At 35.7% G+C, this 18,768-nt stretch overlaps 1 protein-coding gene across 1 annotated transcript in view; it reads left to right on the top strand.

Moving 5' to 3' along the window:
• CLOCK (clock circadian regulator) overlaps positions 1-18,768 on the top strand; it is a 128,599-nt gene that overhangs the window by 31,885 nt on the left and 77,946 nt on the right. Inside the window, exon 4 of the mRNA XM_006752468.3 lies at positions 2,995-3,136. The gene's annotated coding sequence lies outside the window, so the exon portion shown is untranslated. The remainder of the gene's footprint in view (positions 1-2,994; positions 3,137-18,768) is intronic.

Here is an 18,768-nt window from a genome sequence, read left to right on the forward strand (position 1 = left end):
AGGGCCAGTCACCCACTGCAGCAGCTCCAGCTTATAAGCAAGTCTATCAGGAGTCTGCAAAATACCGAATCCAGCCTGTTGCTTGTTTTTCTATGACCTATGAGCTAAGAATAGTGTTTAAATTTTGAAATGATTAGAGGAAAAGAAAATCTCAAAAGAATACTATTTTGTGATGTGAAAATGATATGAAATTCATATTTCAGCATCTGTGAATAAAGCTTAATTGTAACACAGCCATTCTTTTTTTTTACATATTGTGTATGGCTGTTTTCATGTTCTAGTGGCAGAGTTAATTTAAGTGCAGTAGTTGCATCAGAGACCTTAGGGTCCAGAAAGCCAAAAGTATTTACTGTGTAACCTTTTACAGAATAAGTTAGCTGACCTATGCTCTTCATGGTTGGAGAAGTATTTATAGGTTGAGTGCTAGTAGCTTCATCTTCAAAATAGGGAAAAATAATACTATTCCTCTCTGAAAGCAAGAGTCTTGGGTTTACTAAATTACAAGTTTCCTAAGGGTAGATACCAGGCCTGTTTTTTAAACAATGGATGCCGCCATAGCTATTGTAGGCCTGACACATGGTTGGCACACAGTCAGTGTTGAGTGAAGAACAAGATCTGTTGTAGCTCTGGTACCTATTATATGTATGTATGATCACAATAATTCTAGTTTCTATAAAGGTTTGCTTATTGGGGCTGGGTGTTTTTTGTTAACTGTAGGAGAGAATTTAAAAACAAAAAAAAAACTGTAGGAGAGAATTTTGATGAAAACAGTAATTTTCTCTGGATCTATTCTTTATAGATAGCCATCAGATCATTGGCCAGATTTATTTGTCTAAGTTGATTATATATTGTTATTTTTTGAAATCTTAAGAGACAGGATAAACCACTAATTCAAAAATTACCAATCTCAAAGAAACTTAGAAGCCTCCTTCTTATAAAGCTTTAAAATGTACTGCAAGCTAGTATTAGATAGGAAGATTCATATATTCTCATCTAAGTCCTCTGACACTTCCCCAACTTATCCACTGAATCTCTTTTTTAAATGAACCTTCCTGTATAGTTTGCTGAAGAACCCAGCTTTTAAAATATTATCCTGCAGAACACCTTGTAAAGATCAGATAGTTTAAATGGCATTTAGTTGAGGAAAACTATTCCAGATTAAAGGAATCTATGGAGATTGGAAAGCTAATCGGACAGATCCTGTATTGGAGGAGGAGGAAAGCCTTAGAGGACTTCATATGCTCAGTTAAAAAAAAAAAAAAAATTGGAAAATAGACATTAAATAAAAATTTTGTATAATAAATTTCCTGAAGTTAGTAACTATATTATGGCTATTTAAAGGAATGTCTTTGTTCTTAAGAGGCATATGTTGATGTATTTAGGGGTAAAAGGGTATGATATATACAACTTATTCTCAAATGGTTCGGCAAATGTTTATCCATATATGATAAAAAAAATGCGAATGTTAATTGATAAATCTGGATAAAATATACATAGGAGTTTTTTTTAACTATTTGTACGCTTTTCTGAAAGTTTGAAAGTATTTCCAAGTAGAAAGTTTAAAGAAATGCCATTAGCAATTATCAAAAGACCTAGAGATTATGTCCAAATACTGTTGCTTTTAAATTACTATTTACTTTCATTAATAATACACTTACAGTGCTTGTACTTTTTTCAAAGTGCTTTCACACATACTCTGTTTACATGTTGGTACTATTCTGAACAGTGTTTGTTGGGTGGTTTATGATTAATTTGTGGTCGTCAGTGCAGATACTCTGTTCTATATGATTCTTTACTGGATTTAATAAGTTTGACTTCTAAATATTTTATAAAATTAAGTTATTTTATAGTAATGTGGAGATAAAATGAAATAGAACTTTGCAAATGTAAAAACTGGTATGCAAAGACAAAGTCTTTATATTAGAAGTATTCTTGCTGATTATCTCATCAGTTTTTTCAATCACAAGATCATAGTTAAATACCAATTGGTAGAATTTAGAACTTCAAAAAAATCTTAGGTATAATGCGTTAAATTTTCTTCTGCCTGCTACTTTTCTTTAATGTTCACTATAGCTTGTTTTATTAAAAATCTATTGTGTTCCCTTAGCTCCATAAATATGCTTGGTTTTTAAAAATAGATCTGGTTTTACTGTCTTACATTTATTATATTTTGACCTTAAATTTATTATATTTTGAAGGAAATTCAAGAGTTAGGATCTATTATAGTATTTCTCAAACTGGTATTAATAATTGATGACCTTTTTGAGCTTTTTATTTAGTGCCAGACATTATATTCTAAGCATTCTACATTTAGTAATTTATTTCATTTTCACAACAGCCTTATGCTAACACCTTGCCTTGATTTGCTATTCAATTCTAGCTAAAACTGCTGCTAAGCCTCAGAGTCTTAAGTTTTCTTACCTCTTTTTTTTTGGCCAAATACAAATTATGGAAACTAAGGATTTGGAACTTAATATAGAAAAATTGATCAATAGGGGCACCTGGGTGGTTCAGTCAGTTGGGCGTCCAACTCTTGGTGTTGGCTCAGATCATGGTCTCAGGGTTCTGGGATTGAGCCCGACATTGGGCTCTGTGCTCCAAGGGGAGTCTGCTTGAGGATTCTTTCCCCATCTCCCTCTGCCTCGCTCCACTTGCCCACGCACATTATCTCTGAAGAAAAAAAAGCCATTTTAGAAGTTTTAGATTGTAAATAATGGGACGGGTCTAACTTCAGCCTAGACTTTCTATTGCCTTCATAATTTGGGAAGGATCCATGTATCAAGATAATTCTTCAGTAATTGTACTGAAAAAGGAAGTAAATATGACTTTTAGTATCCAATTAAGCAAACTGATAATAGAAATGTAGTTTTCCTAGACTTGAATTTTACCAAGTAAAATAACCAAAAAGTTAAAAATTTAAAAATTAAGGGACTGGTATAGTATTGCTAACTTTTAAAACTTTTTGCATTGAATTAAACCATGCTTTTTATAAAGTGGATAAATCTTGAATATCCTTTTGATGAAATTTTATGAAGTCAATACCCGTTTAACCAATACCAAGATCAAGAGATAGAATATTTTCATCAATCCAGGAGCCTCCTTCATGCCCCCTGACAGTCAACACACATTTCCAAAGGTAACTATTATTCTTACTGCATTTACTATTCATTAGTATTGTCTAATTAGTATTGTCTATTTTTAAACATCTTTTGACTCTCTTTTTTGATCAACATCTTGTTTATGTGAGTCATGCATGATGATTCATATAACATTAATTTATTCCTTTTCATTGCTTTGTAATACTTCATTGTATATTGCCACAGTTTATCCATTTTATTGTTGGTGAACATTTGGATCATTATCAGTTTTTGGCTATTACAAACAATGCTGCTGTGAATATTCTTGAGCATGTCTTTTGGTGCACATATGCATGCAGTTTTTTTGTTTTTTTGAGTAAATATCTAAGAGTGAAATTGTTGATCATGGTATTTCGCTGTTTAGCTTTAGTAGATGCCCCTAGTTTTTGAAAGTGGTTGAATCAGTTTATACCTACCAACAGTGTACAACGGTTCTCACTGCTCTACATCTTCACCAACATTTAAAATTATTAGTGTTTTTTAATAGTAGCTTCTTTGCCGTATATGTGGTGAAAAATTATTGGAGTTTTAATTTGTAATTCCTTGCTAACTTTAAAGATTTAGCACATATTTATATGCTATTGACCATTTGGATATCCTCTTTTGAGAAATGCCTATTCATGTCATTTGACCATTTTTCTGTTGAGTTGTCTATCTTATGGATTGGTAGGAGTTCTTTATTTCTAGGATAAGTTTTTTGTTGGATTAAGTATTGAAGATATCTGTCCTACTTCTTTACTCTTTTAATAGTGTGTCTTTATTAAGAAAATTTCTTAAATTTAATAAAGTCCATCTTACCAAACTGTTCTTTTATGGTTGGTGCTTTTTGTGTTTTAAGAAATCTTTGTCTATCCCAAAGCCAAGAAGGGATTCTTGTATGTTTTCTCTTATAAACTTGATTGTTTTAACCTTTACATTTAGGTTTATGCATGGTATATGATAAGGTTCCTGGTGCATTTTATTTTTCATATGGAAACCCATTTTGTCAAACATTATTTATTGAAAAGACTATCCTTTCCCTATAGTAATACACTAGTGCCTTTGTTGTAATTCAGGTGAGTGTTTATTCATGGGTCTATTTTTGGACTCTTCTGTTCCATTGGGCTGTTGTTGTGCCAGTGCCATACTCTTCTAATTACTGTAGCTTTAAATCCTCCAATTGTGTTCTTCACAGTTGCCTTGGTTTTTATTGGTCCTTTGAATTTCAGTAAAAATTTTATATTCAACCTGTCAGTTTTCCTAAATAGATAATCTGCTTTTTAGTAAGCAAGTTTAAAAAAATAGTAAGCAAGTTTAATATTATTTAGTATTATTATTGACTAGCTTAATGTGAAATCTGTAGATCATATTAGATATATTAAACATCTTTCAATATTGAGAGTTTCAATACCTTAACTATGGTAGTACCTTGATATAGTTAGGCCTTTTAAAATTTCTCTCAGAATTTTGTGTGTGGAGGTCTTACACATCTGTTAACTTTTTAAGGTAGGATAATGATATTGTGGTTATGTTTTTTATTAGTCCTTGTAATTTATAGATTCATACAGATGCAATGATACAGTTTTGGGGGCTTACTTTTACTAATGCGAAGGAGGGTGGGAAGGAAGGGAGAAGGGGCATTTTAGATGTAACCAGATTGGCCATGATTTGATAATTGTTGAAAATAGGCAATATGTGGGTTAATAATTATATTATTCTTTTTACTTTTGTGTGTGTTTGAAAATTTTCATAAAAGGGTTTTAAAAAATGTAATGACTACAGTAGGTTGATACACAAATACATAAGATTCCAGAAGTTTATCGTAATATTTGAAAAAAAATTCTCACAGGTATCAGGGCATTACTCTGAAAATCATTTGTAAATGAAAGAATCACCCATTTAATGTTTTTCTACACAGATTCTATTCCAGGATAACCAAATAGTTAAGAGGGAAGTTTACCTTTATAGAAGAATCATAGCTGGTAAGAAATGCTGAGAAAATAATAGGTTTAGAAAGTCACCACAGTGCAGCTTCTAATGAAATAATGGATCTAGATAATGATCAGTCAATGACTACTAAAGCCACTAGGTGAAAAGTCTGTTGGGACATGGATATAATACAGTGGGTAGACCCAGGTTGGAGTAAGCCTAATTCTCCCAACTGATTAGAACTAGAAACTCCTAATGAAATACAAAAACCAACTATTTGAAGACTGAAAATTAGTAACAGGCAAATTGAGAAGGGAAGTCATAATTTGAAGGGTAGCCTGTATAATTGTGAGTTTATCAGTTTTTTCTTTCCATGACCCAGCTTTGACAAAATGGTGGGCTGAATTGTGGAACTGCACAGTGGGTGTAGCAGTTAGCAAAAAGTTCAAGAGAAACCCCCATTTCTAGCCAGAGAATAAGGAAGAGGGGTCCCCTTATTTTCCTTTTTCTCTATCCAACTTGCCCTAAGACTATCTCCACTTCTAAAATTGCACTGCCACGGCAGCACTAGCACTTAAAACTCTGAGAGAAAATAATTTCTCTGGCCAGAGGAATTGGGAAAGGGGCTGCTGGAAACTGGAGCATGCTGGGAAAATCTCAGGGAGAAGAGAGCTGAGAGGAGATTCCCTAATTGTGAGTATGAACTCACAAAGGTCCTACCTTACTCATGAGCTATACATGCACAGAACAGACCCAAAGAAACACAGCAAAGACTTAGAGAACTGAACTATGTTATAAACCACTATTCAGATCCAGACTTGCCTCTTAGTGTTTCATATAAAGGATAAACCCAAATAATATAGTAAAAGTAAAGGCTTTATGTCAGTAAAGTAAAAGTAAAGGCTTTAAAAACTGAACTGACCACCCACAGAAGGCAATACAGACTTACAGTAAACTTCAGTAAAAAAATCAAATTATTCAGAAGGGGTTAGTAGAATCTGGAATTTTATAACCTAATATTCAGAATGTCTAGGATATAATCCAGAATTACTTAACATCCCAAGAAACAGGAAAATCTGACCACTTTTTAAGGGAAAAGATAATAAATAGATGCCAAACCTGAGATGATCCAGTGATGGAGTTTTTAGAAAAAGACTTTAAAGCACCTGTTACATCTGTGCTCCTTGAGGTAAAAGTGAACATTCTTGAAATGAATGGAAGCATAGTTCTCCTCTGAAAAATAGAAACCATGTAAAAGAATGAAATGGAAATTTCAGAACCAAAAAATACAATATATGAAATACAAATTCACTGTCTGGGCTCAATAGCAGACATAAATCAATAGAAATCTCAAATCCTGTGTCTTCTGTATCAAGGGTATGTCTCTGTTCTGTAATACTTCTCAAATCCAGGTTGCACTTTGTGAAATAGGCCTTCTGGCTGTTAATTAGTGTGCCACTCACACATCCTATTTTGTCCTTAATTACTCCTACTTGCATGCTACTGGGAAGATTTGTCTGTGCAATATGAGCCCCATCTCCCTTCCTATTCCACAGATTCAGATAGTGTCTTGATCTGCCATTTTCTAAGACTTTAGCATTTCAGGTGAGGATTCGGCAGTCCGTTTGAATCAGTTTAATCGGGCCCCTGGGTGGATCAGTCGTTAAGCGTCTGCCTTTGGCTCAGGTCATGATCCCAGGGTCCTGGGATCGAGCCCTGCATCCGGCTTCCTGCTCTGCTCCCCTTGCTTGTGTTCCCTCTTTCGCTGTGTCTCTCTTTGTCAAATAAATAAATAAAATCTTAAAAAGAAAAAATCAGTTTAATCAGGTTCAAAAAATAGTTAATAGTCAATTGTGAGACCCACATATATTTATTTTAAAGTTTTGAAAGTAAATAGGGATAAGACAGAAAAGTGGAAATGGATAGCATATATATGATTCATACTGCAAAATCTTACAATGTAAAGGGAGTAAATTTTATCTTAAAGTGTGGATATAATGATTATTTTAGTGAAGAAATGCTGTATGGTAGTTTTCTGAATAATCTGTGGTTCAGGATGCATCTAAACATATTTGAACTAGTTTTCAGATGGTTGTGAACTTGCTTGGCCTACTTGGCTACACAAAAGCAACCTGGCAGTTTACCCAAGTTTTAATAGGTCAAAACAACTGCCTATTTTATAAAGTAATTATACTGCAAAAAATTAGAGGAATACTTGTGGCCTTAAAAATTGATAGATTTTTAGTGGCATTTTACATGGGTCTGGTGACCTCATTGATGAAGTATATAATGTCAAAGCATTGTTACCGTATTTGTACATACTAGTTTTAAGTTATTAAATATTTCATGAGCTAGCCCTAAGCCTAATATTTTCATAATACTGCTTAATAATCAGATTCCTAACAGGTCCCTGGAGATTTTTTATCGCTAATGAAATTCTGTACTTCTAGGTTGATGTAATTTATTCATTCATTTTCACCCTCCCTTTCCTCTCCATTCCTCTCCCTCCCTCCCTTCTCCCTCCTCCTCAGATCCATCTCAGAAATTTACATACACCCAGGGGTGCCTGGGTGACTCAGTTGGTTAAGCGACTGACTTTTGGTTTTGGCTCAGGTCCTGATCTCATGGGTCAAGGGATCGAGCCCTGCATCAGGCTCCATGCTCAGCAGGAGTCTGCTTGGATATTTTGTCGTTCTGCTCCTTCCCTCACTCGCTCGCTTGCTCTGTCAAATAAATAGATAAAATCTTGCGGGGAAGAAAGAAATTTACATACACTTGTCTTTTTAAAACAGGCCAATCCATGAAGGATCAGATTTAATTAATCTTTGGACATCTGTTTGACACTTATAAAATTATGTCTTTTTTAAATGCAATTATGTCTTTTTTTTTAATGCAGTATAACACATGAATTAGTTGTCCAAAAGGGAAAGTATGCTTTCATATTCTTTTGGACATTAAAATAACTTTTGCCATTCAGAAAAAAACAGACATAGAGCCTCTTGGGGCCATATAGCAATAACGTTAGGCTTGAAAGTTGCAGTTGAACTCCTGGAACATGAAATATCATCCACATTATTTTTCAGTTCCCTTGAAGAAACATGAAAAGATAGCTCAGAAGTTACAATACTTTAATAATATAATACAAAAAAAAAAAAAGGTTACAAACTACTTGGCATGGTGGTGTAGTCGTTTATCTATTTTTTTTTTTTTTTAGAGATTTTATTTATTTATTAGGGAGAGAGAGAGAAAGCACAAGCAGCGGGAGTGGCACGCAGAGGGAGAAGCAGACTCCCCGCCGAGCAGGGAGCCCGATGCGGGACTTGATCCCAGGACCCTGGGATCATGACCTGAGCCGAAGGCAGACGCTTAACCAACTGAGCCACCCAGGCGTCCCTATCTATTGATAGATCAAATTATTCTTTAATGTATTATCTTCCCCAAAGATAACTTAATTTTGTCTTCACCAAAGAGAGACTTCTTTGGTCATGGAATGTGGTAGGCAGAACAATGGTCCTTCAAGATGTCCATGCCCTAATTCTCAGAACCTTGTCACTGTGTTACGTTAAGTGGCAAAGAGGAATTACAGTTGGGAAGTTTATCTTGGATTATCTGGGTGGGCCCAATGTGATCAATTACTAGGGTCTTTGTAAGGGAAAAGGGAGGCAGAAGAGATGGCAGCTTGAGAAGCACATGGCCTGCTGCTGGTTTTGAAGATTGAGGAGGGGAGCCATAAGCCAAGGAAGGTGAGCAGGTTGTAAAGGCAAGCAAACATTTTTTGCTAAAGTTTCCTGAGAGGAACATAGCCCTGCTGACCCTCTGAGTTTAGCCCAGTGAGACCTGTATTGGACTCAGATCTGCAGAACTGGGAGAGAATAAATTTGTGTTTTTTTTTCATTCCATTAAGTTTGTGGTAATGTGTTTTAGAAGCCATAGGAGACTAATACATGGTACATCCGTTTAGTTTTTCACTAACAACATGAATTTTGCATACTGATTAATTGAATCCTGATGTGAATGACAGTGTGATTTCCTGTGAATGTTAATTCTAGTTTAAGTTTTTTTGTGTTGGTAATATGTTAGGCACTGATGAATGGACCTTTGTTTACCCAGGGGTCTTTGCTTACTACCTCATGGGAATGGTGAGAAGTTCATTGTGGTTGAGAGTAAGGAGTATGTCTACAGTGAGGGTGGAATGGGGGATGAGGCTAGAGAAATAGAATGAAGCTGGAAAGGAAAATCAGTACCGTGCAATGTGGCAAGAGAAGTGACCTTCAGAAGCCTTGGTTTCCCCTCCACATGTTCTTCAGTATTTGTATTATTTGTGCCTGTATTAATAAATGCTGTAAGTTGGAATTTTAAGAAGGTTTTATTATCAGTATGACTTGAGCTGTATAGAGTCGTAAGCAATCATTGCATTTTGCTGTAGAATGTCTCATGGAGTGGCTTATCCATAATAAATGTACAAAGGATTCAGTGGCAAAAAGGAAGGCATTTAGACAAACACAAAAAAGAAAAAACATTTCTGTCTCTGATATTCCCTGACCATCTCAGATAAACTTGCCTTGTTCCTTTGTGCCTTTCCTGGGATGAGAAATTGTGAGGGCCTAGCAAAGATTAGGAGGCTAGGACAGGTTGGGGGGGGGAAAAAAGTCATAGGCATAAATAAATAAATTAGAGCTGTACTGCCAATTTAAAAAAAAAATCTGTTTTTTTGTGGTTTTTGAATCAAGCAGATCACATGCTAGCTATCTCTGCTTGTGTGAGCTATAGAGGGATCAGTGTTTGAAATAGAGAATATCGAGAGGCATGTGATTATTTCTAATGGTGAGTTCTAGAATAATTCAGGGGAATGAGTGGGAAGTAGGATGATGCACAGGATTTTGGAGGGGAGGAAGTGAAGGAACTGACTGGCCAACATGTTGAGAGGATCATTGTTACAGATATTAAAATTCAAAAACAACGACAGAAGAGGTATTAAAGAGAGTAACAACCCTGGGGGAACAAGAGGGCTTGTTCTGGGAGTTTATGAATGATTATAACACGGAGAGGGTAGTAGCTGATATCATCTGGAGGCATGAGTTCAAAACTGGATATTTTAGGGAGGGGAGGAAGGGGAATAATTCCGCAATGACAGTGAGTAACAAGGAGGTCTGCCTCGCCGCCGGGACCTAGTCATTTGTGACATGGGAGAAGGAAATAGCTGTCATTGAAAGGACTGGAGTTAGAGCAGAACTTCTAGAGGAGAGTGGGGTTTCATTTGGTGCAAGAAAGGTGAAGCAAGAATTCGTGCAGGAACGAATTGAGGAAATAGGAGATTTTGTTAATGATATCACCGTGAGTTCCAGAGAACACAGTTAAAGGAGTTTGGAAATTGGGAAAGGAAGGGAAAAGGGATCAATGTAGGGATATAAAGAGTATATAAGGACAAGAATCCAGGTGATGGTGTGTGTGTGGGGGGGGTCTTGGGCCTCTCTTGGTGACTGATATAAAAGGAAAGTAGGGCATAATGGGATTAGTCTTGATTGTTACTGTAAATATTGAGGGAGAGAGATTTGAGAAAGGCAAATTTATCCAGAGCAGCCAGAGATATTTGGACTTGCATTAAGTTTCTGTTGCTGTCCTACAAATTACCACTTAATGGCATAAAACAATAAAACTGTATTATCTTATAGTCAGTCCTGAAGCTCAGAAGTGCCACATGGGTCTCACTGGGCTAAATTCAAGGTGTCAGCAGTGGTGCATTCCTTTCTGGAAAATTCCTTTCTCTATTTTCAGAGGAGAATCTGTTTCTTATGTTTTCAAGCTTCTTGAGGCCTCACATTCCTTGTCTTATGGCCCCTTTCTTCTGCCTTCAAAACCAACAACATTGTATCTTTCTGACCCTTCTGTTTCATAATCTTTCTGACCACAACCCGGAAAGGTCTCTGTTGTTTTTTTTTAAAATTTTTTTCAATTTATTTCCAGTTTAGTTAACATACAGTGTTACAGTAGTTTCAGGTGTACAATAGAGTGATTCAAGACTTCCCTACAACAACCTGTGCTCATCATCACAAGTGCACTCCTTAATCCCCTTTGCCTATTTCACCCATCTCCACCCCACCTCCCCCCTGCTAACCATCAGTTTGTTCTCTAGAGTTAAGGATCTGTTTCTTGTTTGTCTCTCTTTCCTTCCCCCCCCCGCCCTCTTTCCCCCCCCTTTTTCCCTTTGCTCATTTGTTTTGTTTCCACATATGAGTGAAATCATATGGTATTTGTCTTTCTCTGACTGACTGACTTTGCTTTGCATTATACTCTGTAGCTCCATCCATGTTGTTGTAAATGGCAAGATTTCATTCTTTTTTATGGCTGAATAATATTCCTGTGTGTGTGTGTGTGTGTGTACATATACATACATACACATATACTACATTTTCTTTATCCATTCATCTATGAATGGACACTTGGGCTGCTTCCATAATTTGGCTATTGTAAATAATGCTGCTGTAAACATAAGGGTGCATGTATCTGAAAGGTCCTCTACTTTTAAAGACTCACATGATTGCACTATACCCACAGATGATTCAGGATAATCTCCCCATCTCAAGATCTTTAACCTTAATCACATCTGCAAAGTCCCTTTTTGCCATGTAAAGTGACATTTTACAGACTCCAGGGATTAGGGCATGATCCTTTTAGTGGCGCCATTATTTTGCCTACCACAGGGCCGCCTCTTTCTTCCTGCTGAGCCTAGTAAAAAGGCGGGGGGGCGGGGGGGTGGGGTGGAGTGTAGCTTCAGGGTTATGGTACCTGGTTCAGTGTGTAATTCACTCTGAGACTCAGGCTTCAGCTCTGCACCTTCAGATCTTCTGTGGGACTCAATGGAGGCTGGGGACAGGCTCAGGTATCATTCTCATCTCTGAAAAAGGAATAAGGTGCTCCTGTATTCTGTGGACAAGATCAGTCCATTACATGAATTGGGACCTCAGGCATTATTTGAAGAAATACATTAGTTGGAAAAAAAAAAAAAAGAAAATTGAATCATTGGAATAGTCTTGTGTCAGTATAAGAAAGTTGTACTAATTTTTTAGTATTTGTTTATTTAATGAGGCTTCAAAAATACTTCACATTTAGACCTTGGAAAGACGAGAGTTCTGGCCATTTGTTGTTTGTCTTGAGCCAGAATTTTGTCTGGTTCATAAAAGTTTGGTTTGGGGTGTGTTTCTTGTTCTTACTGTGAGCAGTTTCAGTTAATTTTGGAAACTCCTATACATAGAGTTAAGAATGTTTTTCATCTTGCTAATATTTTACATCCATTGTAGGTAGGGGTAGGCTAATGTTCCCATTTAGTATTGAGTAAGTTAAGAACTATTTAATTTCATCTTTAGTCATACGTTAAACAAAAAATATTTGAATCTTTCTTTATAAGTTAAAATTGTTCTCTTAGGAATAATTATCTCTTTAGTTATAATACAAACATTGAGCGTTCTGCAGAAGCAAGTTAGAATTTTTCATAAATGATGGTAAACGAAGTTGAGGATTGATGCTTGGGTTTTGTATTATACCAGTCAATTAAATTTCAGCACTACTTTTGATTAATGTTAATAGATCCATCAGTTCCAGAAATAACCTGTGATATCAGATTTAACTAAACTAAGGTCAGTGGGTCAGTAGGTTATTAGGTTAGAAAAAGATTTATTGTAGTTTCCAGTTTTTAAATGCAGGTTCCTGATTTAATCATTTTAGATTAATAATTTAAAGATTATTGATAATTGAAATTAAGAGTTTTTTCTTTAAATTATGTCAACAGTACATAAGAAAATAGCCTCTGTTACTCTTATTTTGTAGCAGTAACATGTTATTTTGTTACTCATATTTTGTTTTCTGGAATGGATAAACATGTAATTTTATGTTCCTTATGTATAGCTAGGGCTCTAATGTTGGACAATAAAAAGAAAAAGAAAAAGGCAACACTTAAGTTTTTCTGAAATAATAGTGCATGTTCATGTGAGAAATTTTAGAACATACTAAAAAAATTAAAAATTCATAAGCTACTTAGGAGTAACTACAGTTTTACTTTTGGCTTATTTCTACTTATATTTGCTATATCTTGATGCCAGTGTTACTGGCTATTAGATGCTTAAATTCTTTCTAACTTTACTAGATTGTGCACAATAGTACAATGAATATAAAACTTTGGCTACACCTCTGATTGTTTCCTTTTTTCTCAAAGTAAAATTACTAGGTCAAAGGGTATAAATATTTTCAAGCTATTGATACATCTCACTAAACTTCTTCTCACCAAACTTTAAGAAAGGGATTTCTAATTTACTATCTTAAAGCAGTGCTCAGTGTCTGTTTCATAGCTCCTTCACCAAAGGTATCAAATTCTTTGTTATTAAATACAATGGACATTTTACAGTCATTATCTTGTCTGCACTGCAATATTAACATTGTCAACTTCTCAAAACACTCTTTTCCTTTAATTTTAGTGACAGCTAATCCTTCTTGGCTTTCTTCTCTTTGATCCTTTGCCATCTAGTTGATACTATTAACACCAATCATATTTAAGATTCATTTGCTGTTTTCTGTGTACTATCCCAAACATGTAACATATTTAATCCTCAGAACAACTGCATGTACCTACTATTATATCCATTTTAAAAATGAAAAAATGATGCATAAAGATGAAGTGACTAGTCTGAGACCCACAGCTAATAAAGGGACTGAGCTATAATGCATACCCAGGAAGTCTGTTTTCAGAGCCCATTTCTTTTTTTATTTGTTTAATTCTTGTTTAAATTACTTAAAAATTTTTGTTTTATTGAAGTATGGTTGGCACACAGTGTTACATTAGTTTCAGGTGTACAGCATTGTGATTGGACAACTCTATACATTATGCTGTGCTCACCAGAAGAGTAACTACCATTTGTCACCATACAACACTATTATAATACCATTGACTATATTCTCTGTACTGTGCCTTTTATTCCCATGACTTATATTCATTCTGTAACTGGAAGCCTGTATCTCCCACTCCCCTGCCCCCATTTTGCCCATCCCTTGACTCCCCTCCCTCCACCTCTGGCAACCACCAGTTCTTTGTATTTATGGGTCTGTTTCTGTTCTTTTTATTTGTCCATTTGTTTTTTTAAGATTCCATATATAAGTGAAATCATATGGTATTTGTCTGACTTATTTCACTTAGTTTAATGCCTTCTTGGTCCATCCATGTTGTCGCAAATAGCAAGATCTTTCTTATGGCTGAGTAATATTCCATGTCCCAGTACCATCTATTGAAGACACTGTCTATATTCTCTCCTCCTTTGTTATAGGTTAATTGACCATATATGCGTGGGTTTATTTCTGTGTTCTCCATTCTGTTCCATTGATCTCTTTGTCTGTCTTTGTGTTGGTACCATATTGTTTGGATAACTATAGCTTTGTAATATATCTTGAAATCTATGATTATGATACCTCCAGCTTTGTTCTTTTCTCAAGATTGCTCTGGCTATTTGGAGTCTTTTGTGGTTCCATACAAATGTTGGCATTATTTGTTCTAGTTTTGTGAAAAATACTGCTGATATTTTGATGGGTATTAAACTGAATCTGTAGATTGCTATGGGTAGTACAGACATTTTAACAATATTAATTCTTCCAACCCATGATCATGAAATATCATTCCATTTGTTTGTGTCATCTTCAATTCTTTCATTAATGTTTTATAGTTTTTAGAGTATAGGCAGAGCTCATTTCTTTAAGTTCCTTGCTCTGCCTCCTTCCCATTTTATTAGTTGTCTTCTGGTTTCTAAAATACTAATTTTTCATCAAGTTTCAATCTTAGCCTTTCTTTTTCTTATATGTTTTTCCTACAAAATCCCATCACTGTCTTTATATATTTATGTTGATGACTCCCACTTTACATCTTCATCCAGTTCTTTCTTGAATGCCAAGCTCACTTCTAACCATCTACTGGATGTTTTTCCTCTTGCATATCCCTTAGATATCTTAAACACAACATGTCTAAAACTGAATCCATCATCTAAAGTATTTGTGAGGTATCTGTAACATAGTGATAAAGAGTATAGTTCAAGCTAAACTATCAGCATTCAGATCTCAGCTTTATTGATGACCTTCCTTAGCTTACCTATACTCTTTGTTTTTCAGTTTCCTCATCAGTAAAATGGAGATAATAATAGAGCTTACCTCATCTGATTGTTGAGAGTCTTAAATGAGAGAAGACTTTGAGGAATGCTGGGCACATACTAAGTGTTCAATAAATAGTAGCCACTGCTTTCAGTGTCATTATTAGCTCTCGTTTTCCTCCAGCTTATTCTTCCTGTGTTTCCTATCCAACCCACAGAGATGTCCAAGCCAAAATTTGGGTGATACTCTCAACTGCTTCCTGAACCATACTTCTTCTGATAACTAATCACAAGTTCTGTCTAGTCATCTTAGCATTTATTAAAATTCTTTTTTTTTTTTTTTAAAGATTTCATTTATTTATTTAGAGAGAGCGTGAGTGAACGCGTGCAAGTGGGGGCTGGGGCAGAGGGAGAGAGACAAGTAGACTCCCCACTGAGTGAGGAGCCCGATCTGAGGTTCGATCCCGGGACCTAAGTTGAAGTCAGACACTTAACCGACTGAGCGATCCAGTACCCTTATTTATTAAAATTCTTATATTTCTTTATATAAGCTCTGCCTCTGTATTATTTTGCCTGAATTATTATAATAACCTTCTTCTCTTAGTCTCCCTAACTCTAGTCTTGCCTTCTTCATTCCATTCTTTATATTGTAGCCAGAATGATATTTCAAAAGAACAAGACTATTAATGTTACTTCCCTGCTTAAAGCTACTTCAGTGTTTTCATGTTGCCGTTGAAGGGCAGGTGATTTTTTTTTTTAACCTTCATGTGGCCTTTCATGATATACACACCTCATCATTCTTATCTCTGACCCCCAGTTTTTACCCCACCCTGTCCTTGGTTTTTGCTCTAATCATGCTGAACTACTTAGAGTACCCTAAAATTATAGTTCTTTCTTATGTGTCCAGACCTTTGCATTTACTGTTCTTTTGGCATCACAGTTCTCTGTCTCTTGGCCTGGTGAATTTTATTCATCCTAAAGATCTCAACTTAGGGATTACTTCTTCCAGGAGGCTTCCTCAACGACTCTGTGTCCCTCTTATGTATTCACAGAGCATTTTGTGCATGCCTTTGGGAAGTGCCTCAAATGCAGTTGATATGACTGTTTGCCATTTTAAAACTACCATTAGCATAGTGTTGGACACTTGTATTGGTGCTCAGTAAATATTTGCTGAATGATAACTATATGAAGTATAATTTTTAAGGAATCACTAATATTTATAACAAAGCTTCTTTGATATCTAGCCAGGAATAATTTTATATTTATTAGCCATTTGTTTTCTTTGTGCCTCATTTGGTTATACTTTTTGCTCATTTTGGGGAGTTGGATTTTACTTTATTTTTATTTTTTTCAAATAAGTCTTGATTTTAATAAGATCCTCTACATACACATTTGCTACTGAAAATTGAAATAGCACATCAAAAAATTTTTATTACAATTCAGTTTTTGAAAACCAGAAAATTTAGCCTGTGCACTCAGCCCTAATTATGCTCTAACCAAACCACCCAAAGTTTTCTGTGTATTCCTTCTGCACAAGTTACTTAGCTTCCAATTTTTGATGCTAGGTTTTATCTCAATGACTTCAGGCTTCTCAAACACACAGGCCACATTCAAAACCTATTAGTGCTTCCTTAGGTCAAATCAAAACGTGGAAGTATATTAAGGTCATTCAGATGCAAACTACAGGATTTCTCACAAATTACTGGTATCAAGGTAGAAAAGATACAAAAAAAGACAGAGCTTATATCATAGATTAGTAAAATATTATGCAGTTTGTCCTAACATAGAGCAACTTTCGTAAGCTCTGCTGCATAATGATCCTAAAATTACTAGCAAGAAGAAACAGTACAAGAATAAAGTTTATGTTTACAAAGGCTCTGTGTCATAATTATTCTCCATGCTGGTGTCCTCAGAAAGATCTTTATGATGCAGGCAGTGATGACGGCTTCGTCTAAATCTTTCCGCTCTTGATTCAGACTCAGTTTCCTTCTGCTGTAGATTTTTTTGAAGCATGGACCACTGGTTGAGGTAGTGCTGGTATTGAATCAGTCGCATCATCCTTTCCATCCTTTCTTTCCAAGCAGTTATCAAAGTCCTTATTCCACCCCTCCTCCTGCTGCTGAGGATGCGGTCAACAAGCCCCTGTGGTTTCTTCTCTCTGTCCTGCTGTTGGGGTAGATATTCTGGTAGAGGGGAAGGGAGTTTGATACTGGGGTTGAGAGTCAATTTACTAAGGTTCTTTATTAATATTTTGGAGATAGTTTGAGAGGCAGCTGAGCCTTCCTGGGAATTCTCTTCACTGGGCATCTGAGATGATCCTGGGGCCCAGGTTGGGTAAAGCTGCTTTGGTGAATCCATTGAAAGTCTAAGGTGGGGGGTTCGGGGGTGGGGGGGTTGGATTTTAACATTTTTCTGAATAACTTCTAAATATCCTTATGTGGTAAAGATACTAACCCTTTGTCATGCTGCAAATGTTTAAGCCGTTTGTTTTTTTCCAAGGGGGAGTTGCCATTTGTGTTTATTTTGTTAATAAAAATAGGTATCCCTCTTCATTATATCTTTTATTCTTCACAAGAACCCTCTTAGCTAAGAATTCTGAGGCTTAGGGTGGTTTAGTTATTTTCCAGAGATTTCCATCCATGCCTTTCTAAATTCCGTAGATCTTAAGTTTTATACTGACTCCTCCAGGATGCTGTTTATTAGCTGCTGTAATTCTGACTGGGTAGCACTATCCCAAAGTACTTAAAACTAACTAGGACACAGGGATCTGGCTTCTGAATTTTGTTTCATGCACATTTTAGGAACTCAGTCCTGTTGCTCTGGTGCTTTTGACTCAGACCACTTATTTTTGATTCCTTCAATTTCCCAGAGTCTTTTGTTATCAAAAATCGCCTTTTCTCAAAAATACATCTTTTGCTATTAAAAAATAGCCTTTTTTGTTGCTGTTATTTTGCATATACAATTATATTCTTTATTCAAAAAAATTTAGAATGGGGCACCTGGGTGGCTCAGTTGGTTGGGTGACTGCCTTTGGTTCACATGATGATCCTAGAGTCCTGGGATTGAGTCCCACATTGGGCTCCCTGCTCAGTGGGAAGTTGGCTTCTCCCTCCGACCCTACCCCCTCTCATGCCCTTTCTCTCTCATTCCTTCTCTGTCAAATAAATAAATAAAATCTTTAAGAAAATAAAAAAATTTAGAATGGGCATTGGGTGGGTCAGAAGCAAACTTGACTGTAAAGTTTTGCACTAATTTTGTGGCAAGGTTGAATTGGTCTCATTTAATTCAGTTATTCACCAGTGCCAGTTGAGAAATAGGATTTGTCGAATACTCTGACAGGTCCTGGTAATAGATAAATAAGTAAATTATTACTCCTGCTTTGAAGAAACTCGTGATTTAGAAGAATATTGTCAATGAGAATGTTATAGTGATATTCCACTTCTACAATGAAAAATAGTAAGAACACAGTAATTCCTAATTTTCCTTGTCAGTGAAAGAACATTGATAACTGACAGGTTCCTGAAGTTTATAGCACCAAAAAATTTGAGTAAAATTCACCCTCATTTTCCTTCTTGAAGGTGAAAATGAAAACTAAAGTATGC

This window comes from Leptonychotes weddellii, chromosome 2 (genome assembly GCF_054177405.1).
Source record: "Leptonychotes weddellii isolate Sample4059 chromosome 2, ASM5417740v2, whole genome shotgun sequence".
In the NCBI taxonomy this organism is placed as follows: Eukaryota; Metazoa; Chordata; class Mammalia; order Carnivora; family Phocidae; genus Leptonychotes; species Leptonychotes weddellii.